Below are 22,009 nucleotides of genomic sequence, written 5' to 3' on the forward strand. Positions count from 1 at the left end.
GCATACCGGGTTCTAGTCCTGGTCAAGGAGCCGGATTCTGTCCCCATTGCTCTTCTTCTAGTCCAGCTCTTTGCTGTGGCCTGGGAGTGCAGTGGAGGATGGCCCAGGTCCTTGGGCCCTGCACCCGCATGGGAGACCAGGAGAGGCACCTGGCTCCTGGCTTTGAATCAGCACGGTGCGCAGGCCGCAGCGTGCGTTGCCGCAGTGGCCATTGGAGGGTGAACCAACGGAAAAGGAAGACCTTTCTCTCTGTCTCTCTCTCTCTCTCTCACTGTCTAACTCTGCCTGTCAAAAAAAAAAAAAAAAAAAAGAAAGAAGGAAAGAAATTATATATTCAAGCCTATTATTGTTACACCGAGAAAACTTACTTCTATAGGTTGTAAGATAAAAGGGGGAAATGTGGTAGGTTCATAAAAGGAACAGATTAAATAAAACATATCAGAAAAGTGAAATGTGCCAAAACAATAGGAGATGAGGTGAGGGGAAGACTGTAAAGAAAATTAAAAATGAGAAATAATTCAATGAATAGTTTTCTGTTAAAAGATAGGAAACTAATATATTTGGTTTCTTGCAGCTTCAGTCAAATTAATGATATATTAGAGTCACTGTAGTCTTGATATTCAGTCAAGTCAAACTGCTTGTGTCATTTCCCAGAAGAAAATGGTAGGAACTAGTTTATGTATTATTCATTATGTAAATTAAAATGAACATATTATTTATATACTAATAATTCACTAATGTGGTTGTATATGTTATATAAGGTCTGTGCAATGATATTTATCTATGCATTGCTTAAAGATGGGAATACATTGAAAAATGATTTGTTGGGTGACTTCATTGTGAGAACATCATGGAGAATTCTTACACAAATTAAGATATTTATGACATCATTAAGCTATATAATTTTATGGGACCACCATTGTATGTGAAGCCTGACATTAACCAAAATGCCATTATGTATTTGACTGTATTTGAAGGTGAATATTCACATGCTATTATCTTCTTTTACAAGTAGAAATTTGTTTTTTTGATGTAGACACTGAAAAGTCACACATAGTGAAAACAAATGCAAACTAAATCGCAAACACACATCGTCTAAACATGTACAAATTAACATTTCAAATAAAAGTAGAGATGAGGCATTTCCCCCCCTCAGTTATAAGAACTGATGTAGAATTATTATAGTTCAAAATTCAACAGCTTTTGGCCCTTAAGTCTGTATCAGAAATATTATTTTGCCTTTGAATTTTGCCATTCACAATAATGTTCATCCCTCATATTTAATAAATATCTGATAAACAGTATTACACACCAGTACTATAAAATGTTTCTCTACTGCCTCTTGATTCTTAAAATTAATCTCCTATATTCATGCTGGCCTGTAGAAGTAAATGTTTATGTCCTCTCTATTGCTTGCCAATTGTCTTGGTCTAGAAGAATTTGGTATATCAGATGTCAGAAATGTCCCTGGTTGACCTATCAACTCCTTGACCACAATTCTTTCCACATTGAATAATGTTTTATAATATGCTGTATTATCCAAACGTGACTTCTCTGGTGCTTCTCTGGTGGACAAAGAATTTTAATACTCATATTTTTAAAAATTATTTTGTCTAAAGTGTCATCTGATATCAGAATTTGAAATCCCATTGACCTACTAAGAGAGACAAATGTGTCTTGACAATTCAGAGACATTTAGTCATATTACATTCTAATTCATCTCAGCCTGGATGAAAGAAATCTTTACCTAATATAATTTTGATTTCCTGCTTTAGGAATCCTGAAACCATGGATCAATTACATATTCTTTGAGACATGCTTTAGATGTTTTTCTGGAAGCACCGCTACTACCCTAAAAAATTGAATGTATTATAAAACAGATCCATGGTAAGTGGGCATTTTTTCTTCTGTCGGTTTCATGTTCAAGTTAAATCTTGTGACTGTTGTAATGCTGCTCCCTGCTGGACAGAGTATAATTTTCTGAAGTTGGTACTTAATAGATGGGCAAATAACTGGTTAGCTGGATCCTACTAAGGAGCGAATCCTCAGCTACTTTCACAGAAAATATATAATATACAACAAAAGGAACTCTATTATTGTAATTGTGCTACACTGTTGCCATCATACTGATATCTGGAGCCTAATGAAAGCAATCTGATTTCTAAGCTTTTATGTGTGCTTCCTGGTTGGTGGCACCTAAGTTATAGCAAACATGCATTGATGGATACTTGTGAGTGGTGACTGTTTTAGGACTTCTAAAATACAAGTTTTTTTCTATGCAAATAATTTTACCGTTATAGTGATGACATATTTTGTTGTAATTCCAATTCTCTGTACTTTTGTTTTTTTAAAAAGGAAATATTTAAAACTCTTTCATTATAATTTCAATTAGATAATATTTTTATCTACTTTTAAATGAATACTATACTAGTATAGTGATCTTCAAGTATAACTTGTATTTTTGTCCTGTGATCCCACTACTGTGTTTTCTATATTACGCAGTTAACCATATTTACACAGTGACCCTGGGGTGGACTTAAAGTGTAGTGTCTGTGACCACCTATCACGGACCTCACATTGCATATATATACAGGTGTTCTCAAAGTTGATTTATAATTTGCAAGAATTAGAAGTGTGTTTCTTCTTATATTCAAGTTAAATACTGAATATTTTGGAGTGCAGCTGCACAAAATTTTTGCTTGGATATACATTGGAAATTTTCCTTTTAGGTAAGTATGCATTGTCTTGAACATAAGAAAAAGTGACAGAAATAACATTGAATGGCTAAGCAAACATCTAGTATAACCTGTTAGATGCTGTAGAGGCCTGGTATTTTGTGGGTGTGTGTATATGTGTGTGGTCACTGGGAAAGTGTGTGAAATCTGTACTTAATTAGGATTTTTGGAGAATTAGGCATAGTAATTTGTTTCTTTATTATTAAAATATTCTAACAGAAATTAGAAATATAGGCCAAGAAAATAAAATTGTTTGCAAAAAAAGAAACCTCTCTTTTCTGTAAAAATATATCAATGGTTTTTTAGAAAATATATCATTTTATACTGTTAGGCTTTAAAATATATGATATGAAATATATTTGTATAATACAAGGAGTAATTATGTAATAATTATGTAGCAACTATCTATGTCACTATAAAGCATTACTGTCATCCCAGAAACTACAAAGCATTGCTGTCATCCAAGAAACCCTTATTTTTTTCAGGGTAACCAATATTATACCTTTATGATAGTTAAATATCTAATTTTCTATATAACTTTATCATTTTCATAGGTATTCTTAAATGGTATGCTTAGTTTTGTTTCTTTTTAATCCTTGTGGAATCTTAGTTATTTTCTTTCTTAGTAAATATCTTGAATAGCCATCATGTCATTATGTGTAGTTTTATTCCATTCAGTTTCATTATTATGTATTATTCCTTTGACATAAATATGCCAGAATTATTCTACTGTTGTTGGATAGTTTGGGTTGTATCTGCTCTTTGGCTATTATAAACAACTTTGACATGAATGTTCTTTTACAAATATCCTGATTACATATCACTTTTTTTTATCATCTGTGAGATGACAAGTGATTCATTTAGATTCAGTGATTCAATTTAGAAAATATTTAATATCACAGGTACTTGATTATAGTGTTATTTTAAGAGAATTTAAATGACTCCATAAGAAATTTGTCATATCTTGAGAGTAACAAATATTAAAAACTGAAAAAAGTTCTGAAATGATTGTAATTTTCTTTAAGGACTTAAATGTATGATAAAGAGATATAAGTTTGAGGTAGTTTAAATATGGAATATGTATGGATAGAGTATAGTATAGATACGGAGTTTAATGAACTCTTTGTTTTACTTTGTTAGCACTGTCATTGTGTTTATTAGCATGTCAGGCTTTCTATAACCCTTCTATGGAGGTCTAGAGAGATTGAGTCACTTGAACAAGGTCATTTAGCAAGTTGGAGCTAGAAACCAGACCAACCTGTCTACTTGGCAGTTTTATCTTAAAGCAAACAAAGTAAAATCAGCGCGTTTTCTTGAGTGTGTCCAGTCATTTAAGAGGAAATTTGACTGAATTTCAAATTTCAGTTCTTTCTTATGGCTCAGAGTTGTCATTATGTATATCAGTCATTTGCAGAATTAAAATAAAGTGATTTCCTCAGAAACACTGCCTACGACTGATGGACTGTTTTCTCCTAAATTTTTCCAGACTGATAGGTGAGCTTTTGTTTCCTGAGAGCTTCTTGTGATGTGATTTTTTTATTGCTTCATTTTACCTTTCTCAAGTAATTCTTATCTTTTATTCTTAGTGCATTTCATTAAGTTATAGTTAAAATCAAAGCATTTGCCTAACGGTATACAGTATTTAGGGAACTCTTTCTTACGTTATGGTTCTATCCTATCTATTGAGTAAAGACCTATAATGTATGACATCTTTTCCAAATTTCCTTTCTATCAGCAGCTACTGAAATGGTCTCTCAATAACTGAAATGCAATCTAAATTGCATATATTCTGGTTTATCCTTATTTGGGAAGTAAACATGATCATTTAAATGTTTCTTACTAAAAAGTTATCATCCATTTGGAACTGGATTTATTTAAGGATTCCTTCAAATAGGAAGTCCAATGGACTTATGTATTTGTTTTCTAGTTGTTAAATATTTGATAGGATGAGAACTGAGATAAAAATAATGCATTAGATGATATTGCTTATTACAAATGGCCATCAGAAAGATTAAATAACCTCTGAAATAATAGATTTTTAAGGAAAATATAGAAAGCATATACATGTTTTAAGAAAATATTTGTTTAATAGAAAAATACATTTTTTAAAAGATTGATTTATTTGAGAGGTAGAGTGATAGAGGGAGAGACCAAGAAAGATCTTCCATCTGCTGGTTCATTCCCCAAATGTCCACTATGGCTACAGCCAAGCCTGTGTGAAGCTGGGAGCTTCTTTTAGGTGTCCCACATGCGTGCAAGGGCTATCTTCCACTGCATTCCCAGGCCATAAGCAGAGAACTGGATCAGAAGAGGAGCCACAGCATGAGCCAGCTGCCCATTGTGGATGCCAGTGCCATAGGCAGAGGCTTAGTCTACTATACCACAGCTCTAGCCCCGTGAAATACATTTGACTGCTTGCCTCATTATAAACTGTCAAATATGAATTGAAAAATCAGGAATAGGGAATAATTTGTTTTCAGATCACAAAAGAAATTGAGAAGAAAAATAGACATTTGCTGTCCTACCACATTAGTCATCAATATGATGATTTACTGTATTGATGAGGACGTTTTGAATTTGAAAATTTGTTTATTTATTTTAGGATTTATTTATTTATTATTTGAAAGAGAGAAAGAGATAGAGGAAGATCTTGCATTTGCTGGTTTATTGCCCGAATACCTGCAATAGCAAGACCTGGGCCAGGCCAAACCCCAGAGCCAGGAACTCCATTTGGGTCTCCAACATGGGTGTCAGATATCTAAGTACTTAGGCCATTACTGTTGCCTCCCGTGCACATTTGTAGGAAGCTGGATCAGAAATGAGTAGCTGGAGCTTGAACCAGGCACTATGATAAATGGAATGTGGGCATCCCAAGTGGAGGCTTAACCTGCTCTGTCAGAATGCCCACCATTAAAAATTAATTTGCTTTTAATCTAATTAATGAATTTTACAAATGCATTTGTGAAAAAGTAAAGAGTCCTATAGTTTATTGATCTGAGATGTCTATATAGTAGAAGTGCAAATTGACAATTCTATTCTAGAAAAAGAACAATGCATGTAACTTTTGTCACAGTACCAATCTGGGAATTTATTACAGATATACCTGTATACTTACAAAGTAACATATATATAAATAGGAGTTTTCATCCTGGCTTTGTAATAACAAAAGATTGGAAACACCTTTAATGTCTATCTAGGGTAATGATTAAATGAACTATAATATAGCTATACAATGAGATACTTAACAGTTACAACAAAGGGCAAAAACAAAAACAAATCAGCAATATGCAGATTGGAAAGTTTTCCTGCATGAATTGTTATTTGAAAAAATAGTACAAAACAGAGCGTATATGAAATTACTTTTTGTGTAAAGTGGTACAAGAAAAATCATATTATTTATATTTGCATAAGGACCATCTGGAAGAGTACACAAAACTATCCTATGCAAGGATGGGGAAGAAACTGAGGTACATGGGACTTTTACTATATATCTTTTAGATGAATTTTTGAGAATTAACATACATTATTTAACATGTGTTCCTGTCTAAAAATTATTTATGAAATAAGAGTGAAAGAAAGGGGGTAAGTCTGCTTTATTTACTTTAAAATTGGCCATCTTTGTTCATTTATCCCAAATCTGGCAGATAGTAAGCAAGGAATAAATATTTGTTACACAAATAAGCAATGAACTCTATATTCTTTGAATGATCTTTCTTACATTTCTGTACCATAGTCAAAATGATTTATGATTTGTAATACTTTTCCCCCTCATTTTGAAAAGTTATTTTCAGAAATAAGGTAAGAAATGAAATGTGACTAGCATTGTGATGCAACAGGTTAAGCCGCTGCCTGCAATGCCAGCATCCCATATGGGTTCTGGTTCAAGTCTCAACTGCTCCACTTCCCAATCCAGCTCCCTGCTATTGTACCTGGAAAAGCGGCAGAAGATGACCAAGTGCTTGGGCTCCTGCCACCCACATGGGAGACCCATATGGAGTTTCAGGCTGTTGACTTTGGCTTAGTCCAGCCCTGGCTATTGTGGCCATTTGGAGAGTGAACCAGCAGATAGAAGAACTCTCACTGTTTATCTCCCTCAAATAAATAAATAAATCTTGCATCTGCTGGTTTACTCCCCAAATGGCCAAAGTGAAGCCAGAAACCCTGAGCTTCTTCCAGGTGTAGGGGCCCAAGCACTTGGACAATCTTCTGCTACTTTTCCCAAGCTGTTAGCAGGAAGCTGGATCAGAAGTGGAGCAGCTTGGACTTGAACTGGCACCTACATGGGATGCCAGTGTTGCAGGCAGAGGTTCAACCTACTGTACCACAATGCCAACCCCTATAGTTTCTAATTATCATGAAATTTTACCAATTTGTTTGATACTGATTTAAAGGGTAAATTTCATTTTCTTCAACTGCATTGAAAAAGTAAAATCAAAATTTTCAATGAATATTAAATTAGGTAATCAATTTTTATGATTAACAAATAAAAGCTTAATGAAATGTGAAGGCAAGAGAGAAAATGGCAAACATACATCTCTGCTCCTTTAGTTTCCTGCATAAGGGCAAATTTTCGGTCTCAAAATTTTAAAAGCTCTGTTATGTTAGCAGTACTTTTTTTTGACAGGCAGAGTTAGACAGTGAGAGAGAGACAGAGAGAAAGATTTTCCTTTTCCGTTGGTTCACCCCCCAAGTGGCCGCTGTGGCCGGCGCACCATGCTGATCCGAAGCCAGGAGCCAGGTGCCTCTCCTGGTCTCCCATGCGGGTGCAGGGCCCAAAGACCTGGGCCATCCTCCACTGCCTTCCTGGGCCACAGCAGAGAGCTGGCCTGGAAGAGGAGCAACTGGGACAGAATCCGGTGCCCTGACCAGGACTAGAACCCGGGGTGCCGGTGCTGCAGGTGGAAGATTAGCCTAGTGAGCCGCGGGTGCTGGCCAGCATCAGGTACTTTTAACACGAAGACTAGACATCTGTTAATATATTGGGAGGCAAGGGAAGATAATAGTATGATGATTTTTAGCAGTCCAGGAAGTTATCTATTATTCAGATAGGTGTAATAAGAACCCTCATTCTTTCTTTAGATTATACACGTCATTTGTTCATTCTTTATTTTTATTGATTTTGAAAAAAAATTATTTATTTATTTGAAAACGACAGTGATAGAGAGGGAGAGAGACAGAAAGAGAGAGAGGGTCAGAAAGAAGAAGGGGGAGATTGGGTAGGAAGGAAGAGAGAGAAAAAGAGGGAAAAAAGAGAGAGGTATCGATCCTCCTTCTATTGATCACTTCTGAAATGGCTACAACAGCCCAGGCTGGGTCTGGCTGAAGCCAGGAACCAGGAACTCCATCCAGGTCTCCCAGATGGTTTGCAGGAACCCCCATACCTGGGCCATCATCCACTGCTTTCCCATGTGCATTAGCAGAAAGCTGTGTTAGAAGCAGAATAGCAGGGACTTGAACCTGCACTCTAATAAGGAATGCAAGTGTTACAATACTGACCCCCTAAATTTCTCATGACAAGGATTTTGACTCCCTCTGTGGTTTTGCATGTAAAACTGCCTTTTAATGAGTGTTACCCTCCTATATAAGAAGAAAAATACAGTATTATAAGTAGGTAGTTTAAGTTTTCATAAGCAAAATATACTGATGTGAGTAGATAGAGCCCAGATAAAGAAAAAAAAATCATGAACATTCTAAAAGGTACTTTCAGGCTTCTTTCTAGTCACTGGATCTGCTTTTCCCACAAGGATTACCACTACCTTGACTTTAAATAGCATAGATTAATTTTGTTTTCTGTTTTATATATAAATTATGTGGTATATATTTTTGTGTCTTATTTCCTTTGTTCATTATGTCTTGAGATTCATTCACACTGTTGCATGTAGTTGTAGTTTGTTTATTTTCATTGCTACATTCCACTAGGTGACTATGTTATAATTAGTCTTTATCAATTCTATAAGATGTTTGAATGGTTTGCATATAATGAATTCTACTATGAATATTCTAGTACATGCCTTCTGAATAATATATGAACATGTGTTTTCCATGATATATATGGAGTAAAATGACTAGATCATTAATGTTTGAATGTACATGGCCTTCAAATGTTTTTGCATCAAAATAAGCTTTTACTTTTTAATTCTGTTTTCCATGAATTTTTTAAGTGCTCACATATGTATCCAGCTTCCATTAATACTGTCAAATTTTTTGAAAGATTTATGTATTTATTTGAAAGGCAGAGGCAGAGAGAGAGAGAAAGAGAGAGAGAAAAAGAGGTCTTCTATCCGCTGATTCACTCCCCAGATGGCCATAACAGCTGGAGCTGCACCGATCTGAAGCCGGGAGCCAGGAGCTTCTTCTGGGTCTCCCACCTGGGTGCAGGGGCCCAAGCACTTGGGCCATCTTCTACTGCTTCCCAGCCCATAGCAGAGAGCTGGATTGGAAGTGGAGCAGCCAGGATTCGAACCGGCGCCCATATGAGCAAAGAGCTGGATCGGAAGTGGAGCAGCGGGAACTCAAACCGACACCCATATGGGATGCTGGCACTGCAGGTGTCGGCTTCACCCACTACGCCACACCACCAGCCACTGTCAAATGGTTTTAAAGTTATTGTACTTGTTCACCTTTATAGCAGGTGAGAATTCTAGTTGATCAACATGCTTGACCAGCATTTGAATTTTACTCATCTTTTTCATTTTTCAAATTCTCTTAGGTATAATAGTTTTAGTTTTTAGTTTTCTGACGTTTATGGTAGTTGAGCACTTTTCATATGTATATTGGCTATTTGATTATCCATTTGGGAAAGTGCTTGTTCACCTTTTTTGCTTATTTTTCTGTTGGCCTGTTTATCTTTCTCTGGTTTGTAGGAGTTCTTTATATAAGAATATGAGTCCTTTATTTAGTGTAGGTGTTGCAACTATTTGTCCCACTCTGAGGTTTACCTTTTCATTCTCTTAATAGTGATTTTTATGTTTAGTGATCTTTTTATCTTTTAAAGATATATTTATCTACTCCAAGTAGGTTTTGTGTTTTTAGTTTCCTTCTAAAAATGCTTTTCTTTTATTTTTTACATATGTAATTTTAGACTGTATTTTCATGTTAGGCAATTTTGCTGAGCTTTTGTACTCAAGAATCTCTATGTAGAACCAAATAAAAACCAAACTGAAACAAAACAAAACGCAAAAAAGAAGATGGACTTCAAGTTAATGACCATATTATGTACTTCTGCAGAATTTCTACTTAAGAAAACAGTGTGTTTATACATGTTACCTTGTATGCAGCTTTAATATACTGTTTGTTTTATCAATTTGTTTGCCTTTAATAAGAGTCTACTGTGTTATTCATGGACAAATTTCTGTGATGAAACAATGATTTTTATGATTTTCAATATTTTAAACAATTCTAATATTCATAAGTAGGTTAATGTAATAAACAAAATTTTGTATTCTCAGACAAAATTACTGTTACTGCATTGTAACATAAGTTGCTCTGTTCAAGCTTAGAATATGAAATATACAATTTTTTAATTGAAGGGAAATTATGTTTAACTTTTGTTACTAAAGCAATGTAGAAAACTGAGTATTATATTCGAAAATTATTTTTAAGCTTCTTTTAAATTATTTTAAGTAGAACTTCTTGTGATCATCCATTTGTATGCAAGTTCTGAGCATTTATGAGGGCTTCAATTATATTATTTATTGTTGGAAATATTTCACCATATGTTCTCATCATGTGCATTATTTTCATTTTAGGAAAATGTGTTTATATACCCTGCTATTTTAGTTTATATTGACCATAATGTACATTATTAACTTTGTGATTACTATATTACTTAATTTTATATTTATATCTCATAATGAGAATAACTATTTTGAATAATGAGAAAATATATTTTGTCTCTGATCACAGTACTGAAATTAAAGAAAGGTGATTGAATTTGACTCTTCACTAAGCATTTAGATATTTTTCACTTGTCAACTACCTTTTTTAGTTTAAAGCATCAAATTAAGTATTATTTTATTCTAGCTTTTATTTTAATTCATGCATTTAAAAACTGAAATTCAGATAAAAGATAGTTTCAAAATAAATTCAGTATATTATTTATGAGTGGAGCAACACATTAGCATTGGGTTCACAATAGATCATATCGCTTTTATTCCATCTTACAAGCTTAGCAGCACAAACAGAATAATCAACATATTATTTGGCTGTCATCTGCTGAACAGAAACCAGAGATCACAAGGAGGTTTTCCCTAGCTGTGGTGATGGCCTTTTTGTTCCAAGCCCCCATCTGGGAGGGCCATGGTGTGTTATCATATGGAACGCGGGGTTTTCTGTAATCTGCTTAGCTGCACTGCAGTTTGAATCTTCATTCCATGTTTGTGTAATTTATAATTTTAATGAGACCATGGCTCTTGTGGGCTTTGAAATATATTAAAAGCTCTTTTGTGCATATGCTTTTGTTCTTGCTTAATAGGCTCAGTGTATTTAAAACTGATGAATTTTTATTCATGATTTGGATGTCTGGAGATTAACTTAGACTGAATTTCATTGCACTCATCTATTGATTGTTAGAAAGTTATTTTTTTTGTTACTGTTATTTTGTTTTGCTTGTGTGTCTGTGTGTATGAATGTCTGTGTGATAGTTACAACCAGCAAAGAAGTAAGCTTATATAATATTAAAAGGCAAGAAAAAGTGGCATAAAAATTGGTTTAAACTTGTTCATCTTATTGATACTCATAATTCATCTCTAATCATAATATGTTAGATAAAAATTAAAATAATATCTGCAAAAACAACTTTTAAACAGGTTTATTTCTTAAGTACTTTTGTTGTATTGGAATCATCTTCCTGTGTATGACAAAAGTAGACTTTGTATTTAATTGTATAATATCATTTGTCTGTAGTCATTCTAAATGAGTCATTACATTTCTTGAACTAAATTAGGCATATGTTATATGTATTTTAACTATTTTCAGTTTTCCTTATTTTTACAAAACCCTTTTTATTAAAAGATTTTAAAAACTCCATTTATATGATGAAGACTAATGGAAAAGCTGCTACTAGTAACTTATAAAAATTAATCCTTTTTAGTTTGCTGCTATTCTGAAATATACCAAATGCTTCAAATCTCTATAGGTATTAACGAAATATATTTTCAAAATTTGTATATAAACAGTTGTATTGCACCATTGGAAAAATATCATAGCCCTTTCTCTGTTGAGCTCAATGAAGGGGTTATACTCAAACTTTACTAGTTTTTTATGAAGTTACAAAAAAGACAATAAAAAAATCCCTATATTTACCACTCTAAAGCATTTTGTAACTTTAACACAGCATTCTTTTTTGGTATTTGATGGTCAGCAATTTGGCAGGTACCGCCTTCTCCCCCACTACCCTAAAGCTAGAAATATGAAACAGAGACTAAAATGACAGGATTTTATACTTTCTTTACTAAGCTTATCCAACAGATTTGGCACTGGAATGTTTATTCTTCCATAATAATCCTCTGCTTCAATATTTTTATTAGTTTGTACAATTTGATTTAGCAAAAGAACATATTATTGAAAATATACCTGCTAAAGCAGTGCTGTCGAATAGAAATGCAATGTGAATTACTTGTATTTTAGTTGCCCAACTGTATCTTAAAATACTGTCTTTTTAACATGTAATCTGTAAAAACTATTAATAAAAACACTTTTTTTGTATTGTCTTCAAATCCAGTGTATACTTTATTGTGATAGTACATTTCAATTTGCACTAGTCACATTTTGAGTGGTAAGCAGCCTTAGGAGGCAGTGGCTATCTCATTGGGCTGTACAACTCTAAAAAAAGTATCATTACAAAATATGTATTTTTTGCATTTCTCACTGTTTATCCAGTAATTTCTTAGTAATTTTAACCAAAGAAAATTTTGTGTAATGTTGTTGAAATTACAAATGGGGCTTTTTATAGCTCTGTCACTGATATCATTGGTAAATATCTACTTAATACATAAAATCAGAATTATGTCACCTGACTCCTGAGTACCCATCAAATACTTTATAAACATGTTTAAAGATATTCTAATAATGAGACAATGACTAATGTAATGGATGTAGATGTTCTTCAAAAATTGTAGGCACATCAAATTTGCTAAATAAGCTGTATTTTGAGTATACTTAGGGGCTTAGTTTTACAATAATCCCATGGCAAGTCTGTATATATGTATACATACAGAAAGCTGAGAACTCTGTCCACATCCTTAGAAATTTCTGGACAGCTGTTTCTATGAAAATATATGAATCTCCCTTTTCAAATAAGCTTGCTTAGAGCTAGTGTAGGTATAAACTTTTTGGAGGAAAAAGCTGATCCTAAAGTATTCTGTCTGTAGGATTCTGAACGTTTAAAATATTCTGCATGTATTCAAATGAGAGAACAAATTACTTCACTGATCTGTAACTTTAAAAACAGTAATTCATAAAATCTTGAATTACAATTGATGTGAGTTTATTCAAATATTTTGTGTAGTAATGAAATGATTAAAGTGATTTGTATAAAATTCTGCAGGTGTACCTACTTTATAAAAAGTGTAGACCTTCATGTATAATTGATCTTCATGTTCAACTATGGTTTAGAGAAAACCATATATTCATGAGATCTCTGAATTTTCATATTTTCTAAATTTTGAGGTATATAACTTAATTTTTGTATAGATATCAGCAAATGCTTATATTCTTTGACTCATTTAAATATTTATTGACTACTCCTAGTGACTTCTTGCATTTGAAGTGTTGGCACAAAATGTTAAACTATTCTTTAAACAATACCTCTAGTTTCTTGGAGATGATAAATCCGTCCATTGATTTCCTAATTTTATTATGTACACAGTCAATTGTAATCCAAGATTACAGCAAACAAGATGTTAATTTCTAGACATAATCTATGTACATTTCAATTACAGAGCATGATTGTTAGAGAAGCACAGAATAAAAAGGAATAACATTTGTGCTATCCTCACAGGAGCTGTCAATAAAAGATGTAATAGGGGATTTAGGAATCTGGAAATGGCCCACTAATTTATGTGAATCTATTTTATTTCAGCTAGAAAGACCAAGCTCTTTTTCGTCTGCACTGCATATTGCAGAGCACAGGCTGTCTATACAAAACCAGGCGGCTGCATATGGATAGTCCCTTGATATCATTCACTTGCTGTGTAATCTTATTATGCAAAGTTCTAATCTTCACCTAGAATGAATGCCTCTGGGTCAGAATATAGTCATATCAGGGTTTTTGAGGTCATGTTTTGTGATCCTTAGCTTATTCTTCTAAGTAGGGCTGGGATTTAAAGGGTATTCCCCAGACACTAGCAGAGATAGACAGCAGAACCTGCTGCCTTTTTGGAAGACAAGACCAACATGAGGTCCCTGGTAGGATTAAACTTGATTTGTAGCTGTAGGATTTTTTAACAGATGTATTATTGGACAGGGAATAGGGGGCCACCAGCACAGCAAAATTGAATCATGACTGGCATTCTCAGGGAGTTTGCTGCCTGCTAAAACAGCAGCTGCATGTGGATTTGACTTCTTTCAGGTGAAGCGACTTCCAGTCATTTGGAAAGGATGGGATGAAAAGGAACCTTGGTGATAATTTTGATGTCTGCAAGATTTAGTACCAGTGTAATGGGATTATCGGTAACACCTTCACTGCAGAAAAAGCCACCTGGTGCTATAACTGGCAGCAACTGAGAACTAATCCTTTCCCATCTCTTGGATGTCATTCATGAAGCTCAAAGCGATTTCTACCCTGCTAACTGTGATTAATTTTATAAACAACAACAAAAAATCAGGTGATCAAGGCAAAGAATGTAATTTTATTAATTAAAATATGTAGCTTACTTTACGTGATTTAAAATTATGTAAGACATATGGTAACTCTAAACCATGTAATTAGAAATTTATTAAACTAAGTTTATTAATGATGTCTTTTGCACTTTTTAATAGTTGAGTGACATACAGCACTTGCTGTTGGTAAAGATTAATATTTGAGATTAAATATTAAATACTTTTATGCTCTTCTGGAAATAAGGCCATTATCAAATTATGAAAATGTCTGTGGGTATAAGGAACTGAAATAATTTGTTTTGTTACATATTTTACCTGTTTATGACTGTTTTTATTATTGTTAATGAAACATTTTTGGTGAATAAAACATTTAATAACAAATTATATAGGTAGATAGATTTGATATTTAAGGTTACGTTGACCCAAACAGCTGATGAAAGGACTCTTCTGGAAGGTGATCATAGCATGTAAAAGTCCTAGATTAGTTAATACTCATACAGACTGACTTATTTTTAAGAATCAATCATTCTTAGTCAAGTTTTTCTTGAGCTGATGATGTTTATTTGCTGTGAAATCAATGCATTAGTTAATTTTTTTATATTTTATCTCAGCTTAAAACTTTATCAAGTACTTTGTTTAGAGGTGTTAATTATTTTAATATTCTTCTCTTACACAATCCAGAATAAACTGAGAGAAAATGAAGTGAAATTATCCCATCAGTCACCCAAACAGTATGCAACATAACTGCCAAGACTAGAAAAGATAATTAGTATTGTCAATGTTATGATCCTAGAGTACTTAATTTAAAAATATTTATTCATAGAACTTAATTTTTATCTTACTGTATTTTTTGATTTAGTAGCTTTATATTTTTAAAAGTAGATTCTAAAAGTTCATGTTTTAGAAATTTAAAATTTTAGCTAAATGTACACTACTCAAAGACTTTATTGAATTCATAAGAATAATTTAATTGTCCCTGTTAAACATATTAATGTGTATTAATGTGCATTTAGCCTCTGTTGACATATAGTACCTATTTTCTGTATACTTTGATATAGCATCTTTACTAAAAAGATAAATATCTAATAAATCAAATAAAACAGAATAATTTTTATATAGTTCTTTCTTCAAATCTCCCTTAGCATACTTGTTATTTTTAATAAGTTTGACTTAAATGCTCCTAGGCTGTTGTATTCCAAAATGTATTTCTTCATTTTTGGTACATTTTAAATTGATGAATAGGAAAGTTTAATGGTATTTCTATTGAACTGCATTATGCTAGTTTATAAAGGATTTCTTTAGCTTTCTACTTGTAATTTTAGTAGTTGAAAAATTGCCTATTTGAAATTCTGCTATCATGATGAAAAGAACCATCCATGAAATAAGTGGACTGAAATCTCTTTCTTGTCTTCATTAATATTTGTTTTGTGTTTTATTTCAAGTTATTTTGTTAGTGGTTTATTATCATAGGATAGGTTTCTAAGGTTTATTATCATAGGATAGTTTTCTAAGTTTAAGCAGTGTTCCTTTAAAAACATTGGTACGGCAACTTTTATTAAACATGGTCAGTTTTTACTTCTCTACTTTTTGTGGATCTTTTTTTGTGGAGAGTTTTTTTTTTCTCCATCTTGAGCATCATTCTTATTTTATTGGAGATGGTTATCTCCTTTGGACAATCCCAAATAAACTGCTTATAATTAAATTCAACATAAAACTATAAGGTCTTAAAGATATACATTCTTTTCACATACATATAGTTATTTGAATTTCATACCTTATAAGACATTTGGCTTGTCTTCGAAAGTGAGATACTCATTTGCAGCCCAGGTGATGGGGTGTCAATGAAAGTTTAGGGTAGCATTTTTGGAGTTAAGAGAATGGAACATAAAGTGAGAGAAACTAGAAGAAAATTGTTGAGAATAAATTTGATGTAACAAAAAAGCAGCATGAGAATCATAGGAATACTTGTTTACTTAAGAGATGATAAATTTATTTCTATAAACAGATTATAAGACTATCTCTAAAGAACTATGCATAAACTTCAGGTGTGCACATGATAATGTGCCTATTATAATGCTAAATGATATTTATTCCCTTTGAATTAATATCCTTCCACTATTGCTCTCTTACTCTGAAATAGATGGGTCATATGGTGATGGGTGAATAATTGGTGAATAAATGGGGTTGGTTTTAGTATTTCACTCTTTTGAAGCTAGTGCTTGTGTTATATTAAAACTGCCAACTGCTTACATTCTTTGTAAATATACAGTGAGTTTTGATTTTAGACGTATGTAAAAAGTGAACTTCAGAAAATAACATTGCATTAATTAAATGCATTGTTATACTACCAGTATAAAATTCTCTTGATGAAAATTCATAGAATTATACAAAAATTAACATAGTATAAAAAAGTGAGTGATTAAATTTTATCAAGTTTCTGAAAATGCTCAGTGCTCTGAAATCACAGCACAAAGTCCTCTACTAGGCTTCTTTTCTGGGGAACTTATTAAAGCTACAGATTCTGTGGCCTTGCTCCCAGAAATTCTCATACATTAGCTCTGTGATGGCAGCCCGGGATTTAGATTTTGAATTTGTACTTTGATTGGTATTGGGTTTTCAGGTTATTTTGACACTGAAGTCAGATTTAAAACAGTGTTCATTGCTTTAAACCTTAAAGTGACTGCAGTTATTTCTTCTGGGAATGAAACAAAATGAACAGGTTTTAATAAAATCTTCATAGATGATGGAGATCAGAGTACATTGAATTTGCAGTTTTAGGAAATAAAAAATACCCTCTGAGTCTTACAGTAGATTTAACATTTATAGATTTGAACAGTTCATGAGCAGGTCTGAAGGTGATTTTGAAATTGCAGGAATTTGAATTACTTTGATGGAGAGGTGGCTGTGTGAGTGTGAATTATTTAGCTATTGAGCAGAGTACACTCTGCAGCATCCATGTATTAATGAGTCTTTGTTGTTTTCTACTTGTCACAATAACTTCCATTTAAGGTCTGAAATGGACATATCTTTCATGTACTTTATATGCATCATAATGAGAGGAAAATGTATTTTTTGTAAGTATTCTTGAATTTGAAAATCACAAAGGCCTCAGAACTGTCAACATTTATTTTTTCTCATCTAAGTGAAGGTAAGGGTAACAAAACTATGATGTGGAAATTTGTTTTCTGCTTCACCATTTATTTGTTTCTGCTCTCCTTAATGTGAGTATTTTTTTAATGCTAATGTGTTCTCTATCAGATCAAAAAATTGTGATATGAACTACTTTTCTGATTGGCTGCTTACACTTTAGAATGAATGAGTTTTTGTAAATATGTGGTGTCAGCTAACATTTGACAATTATAGTTTTTCTTCATTCCGAAACAAAATGTTTTATATTATTTAAAAAAATTCCAGATCTGAGAAACAACCAGATGGATGTTTCCTTTGTGACTTTGGCTATTCCTATATATACTAGTGAAAATTATAAAATGATGCAACTGCTTTCAAAAACAATTTGCTAATTCCTCAAAAAGTTAAAGACAGTATCACCTTGTGACCCAACAATTCCATTCCTAAGGTTATACCTAAGAGAATTGAAAACATGTATCCATGTGAAATCTGCATAACAATGTTCATAGCAACATTATTCATAATATCCCCAAAAGAAAAACAGTCTGAATGTCTATTAACTGATGAATAATAAACAAAAATGGTATATTCACACATTAGAATATTATTCATCCATAAAAAGGTGGTATATTGATATATGCAACAAATGAGCCTTTACATGATGGTCAGTGAAAGAAACCAATCACAAAACACCTATATTATATGATTGCATTTTTATGAAAATCTAGGAAAGGAAAATCCATAATGATATGGTTGCCAGGAGCTAGAATGAAGAGAAGGAAAGGTTGGAAAATGAATGCCAATGTATACAGGGTTTCTTTTTGAGGTGAGAAAAATATTCTGGAATAAGATAATCATGTTGATTGGAAAACGTTGTGAATAAACTAAATACTGAAATATATATATTTTCAAAGGCTGAATTTCATGTTATGTGAATTATATTTCATTTTTGTTTAAAAAAAGATTTTTTGCACTCCAGGGTAAATAAGTTCTAAATGATGTTACATTCTTCCTATGAAAGTGAAGGGTTTTGTTTTGTGTTGCTTTCCCTTAGCAAAATGATAGTGTCTGAGCAGGATATTTTTTGTAAAAGCTGATTTATTTCAGTTTTGTCTTTATTCTCATTGGGAGACTTTGCTATAGTCCTCAACAAGATTACCAACCTTGGAAGGTTTTGAACTCTAACTTCTGTGTCCCTAACATTGTGTGTTTTTCTATGATTGCTAACATCCCCACGATCCAGATCTCTTGCCTTTTGCCTACTTCTTTCTGCAAGGATTCTGGAAGTCTGACTCCTGTCAGGTGGTAATTTAGGAGCTGTCTGTTTCCTAGATGAGAGATGGTATGAACACTTGAGATTTCATTCTCTGTATGATTTCATCCTCACATTCTGTCTACCTTGATGGCCAAAGATTCCAGCCTCTTTCCTAGTCAAAGGGGCTTCCAGTACTGCTAAAATTCTTTTATTTTCCCGTGCTGTGAAAGTCCAGTGCCTTAACTGAAAAGGCCAGGTACGTGTGGCATGCTCCTGCATTCTGCTCTTCTCTCATAGATCCCCAGTCCTCAAGTCCTAACTGGTGCTTATTGCTTTTGAACAGTTCTTTTGCGCATTTTATCCCAATTCCATAGTTGTTCTTACTGTTTTCACCAAGATAGTTAGCCTGTTAGAAACTCCTCTGTCACAAATGGCATTAAAGTTGTCTCCTTGCTTTCTTTACTTCAATGCTCGATCATCTTTGTCTCTATTTAGCCTTTCATCAGTAGTCCTGCCTCATTGTTAGTCTTTTTCCTTTTGGAATTGTTACCGTTGGCTCTCAGACGTGTGCTATAATGTTTCTGTGTTTTAAAAAAACTTGCTTTACCCACATTCTTCCTACTGTTTTACTGTGGTGGTCCTCAACTGGAGCAATTTTGTATCCCGGAGGACATCTGGCAATGTCTGGAGACATTTTAATTAGTCACAATTAGAGAGGAGACTGTTAGCATCTAGAGGTCAGGGATGCTGCTACAACTCTGTCATGTGTGACATGGCTACCTTAGTAGAGCTGCCTGAACCTACAATGTCAGTACTGCTGAGACTGAGAAACTTTGCCCTACTGTTTTGCTGGCCTTCAAAGCCAAACTTTATTCAAAAGTGTTGGTTGGGTATGTTTTCTCCATTTCAATATCCCTGTTTCATATATTTTTGAAGTTTGTTTTTCCATGTAATAGTTTACATGATGTTTAAAGGTAAAATAGTGCTACAAAGCTTGTAAAGAAAACAACAGTATCCTCCCAGCCCTTTGAACTAAGTTTTATAGTTTTGGATGGTTAGTTATAGATAGAAGGAAGGTGTCTTTTCCTGGATAAAATGACAAAATTAGCAGAGAGTAACTCTTGGTAATTCTTCCTTCCTTATGCCTATAAACTTGGAGGCAGCAGCTAAGGTTGTTAGATAGTAAGTCCCTTATTTAAATTACTATTCTAGTTTTCTTTTTTTTTTTTTTCCAGTAGAATATAATCTTGACTGAGACAGAAATTAGATTTTTAAGTTTCCCATGAAAGATGAGGGTGTTGTGGCACAGTGGGTTAAGCCACAGCTTGTGACTCCTTTGAGTCTTGGCTACTCTGCTGCCAATCCAGCTTCTTGCTGATGCATCCTGGAGGCAGCAGATGATGGCTCAAGTGCTTGACCCCTGCCACTCATGTAGGAGACCTGGATGGAATTCTTGGCTTTTGCCTGGCCCAGCCTTGGCTGTTGAAGACATTTGGGGAGTGAATCAGCATGGAAGATCTCTCTTTCTCCTCTCTCCTCCCTCTCCCTCCCCCCTTCTCTCTTTCTGTGTCTCGTGTCTCTCCTCCCTCCTCTCTCTTTTCCTTCTGCCCTCCCTTTCTCCCTACTTCCTTCTTTCTCTCCCTCTCTTCCTCACTTTGCTTTTCAAGTAGGTGAAGATAAATAAACATTAAAAAAAGATTTCCCATAACCATTCCAGTCTTATACACATGATTTTAGATATTTCAGAAATATACCACATTGTTTTTAAAGATTTATTTATTTATTTGAGAGAGAGAGAGACAGAGAGAGAGAGAGAGAAAATAAATGTGGTTCACTTTCTAAAATGGCTGCAATGGCCAGAGCTGGGCCAGGCTGAAGTCAGGAGCCAGGAGCTTCATCTTGGTTTCCCATGTGTGTACAGGGGTCCAAGTACTTGGGCCATCTGCTGCTGCTTTCCCAGGTGTGTTGCCAGGGAGCTGGGTCAGAAATGGAGCAGCTGGGACTCAAACTGGCAACCATATGGAATGCTGCTTAACTGCTACACCACAGTGCCTGTCTCAGAAATACACTAAATTTAACATGGCCAAATTGGCCTCTTGGTTTTCTGCCCCACATGTGGATGTGGGTATACCCATGTAGGTAAGCCTCTGCCCTGCTGCTTGTCCAGTGATATGGGAGTCATCTTTGTTTCTTTATTTTTCTTGCTGTTTATGCTGCTTCTAAAATTTCTCAAATCTACCCATTTCTCTCCATCTCTGTTGCCATCACTGTAGTTAATCTATCCTTATCTCTTGCCTACCCAACTAACCTCTATGAATTTCTGTGCCCCTGCTCCATTTCTTTCTCTACATAGCATTGAGTATAACATAACATAGCATCATGTTGTTTTCCTACTTAAGATCACTCCATTGGTTCCCCATTACCCTTAGAACAAAATTTGAAATTCTACAAGACCTTGAATGATCTTGCCTGTCTTTCCAGTGTCATTGTATGGCTTTCACAAAGTTAAGCACATGCATGGTGTTCTATCTGCCCTAACTACATCTTATGTAGTTATTCTGTTACTTTCTGGAACCCAACTTCAATGGCATTTTCTTTAGAGAAATCTTTCATCATTTATGCTAAAGAAAATATGTCTCACCTATATTATCCATCACTTTACCATATTTTTAAAGAAATTGGTATATTTTTGTTCATTTTTTGTGTGTGTAACTTCTGCCATACTAAATTAAAAGCTCTAGGAGAGTAGACCTCATATTCACTATTGTATTTCCAAGACTTAACATAGTATTTCATACATAATAGTAGCTTCATAAATACTTTGAATGAAAGACTATGAAGACGCTGCCTTTCTCCCTTGTTTATTTGTTAGAAGTTTTATTCTTCAAAAATATTTAAAAAATACAGTACACATTTACAAGCACTTGTATTGAACAATGACCATTTGCCACATTAACTTTCTTTCTCTACCCATATATACATGTATGTGTCTATACATATGCATGTAAATGTTTGTATATAATTGACTGTATATTTATGAAAATTAATAGAAATGAGTTATATAAAAGAT

At 33.8% G+C, this 22,009-nt stretch overlaps 1 protein-coding gene across 14 annotated transcripts in view; it reads left to right on the forward strand.

The window, feature by feature from the left end:
• Positions 1-22,009, forward strand: part of IMMP1L (inner mitochondrial membrane peptidase subunit 1) — an 84,144-nt gene that overhangs the window by 22,689 nt on the left and 39,446 nt on the right. For 7 of the 14 annotated variants that reach the window (XR_011387820.1, XR_011387821.1, XR_011387822.1 and 4 more), the window contains exon 2: positions 1,776-1,887. The exons of 2 other annotated variants lie outside the window; for them this stretch is intronic. The gene's annotated coding sequence lies outside the window, so the exon portion shown is untranslated. Of the gene's footprint in view, positions 1-1,775; positions 1,888-14,304; positions 14,561-22,009 lie in introns of all 14 variants that reach the window. 5 more of the 14 variants (XR_011387824.1, XM_017345714.2, XM_051825794.2 and 2 more) reach the window with 1 other exon arrangement.

Source organism: Oryctolagus cuniculus, chromosome 1, assembly GCF_964237555.1.
Source record: "Oryctolagus cuniculus chromosome 1, mOryCun1.1, whole genome shotgun sequence".
In the NCBI taxonomy this organism is placed as follows: domain Eukaryota; kingdom Metazoa; phylum Chordata; class Mammalia; order Lagomorpha; family Leporidae; genus Oryctolagus; species Oryctolagus cuniculus.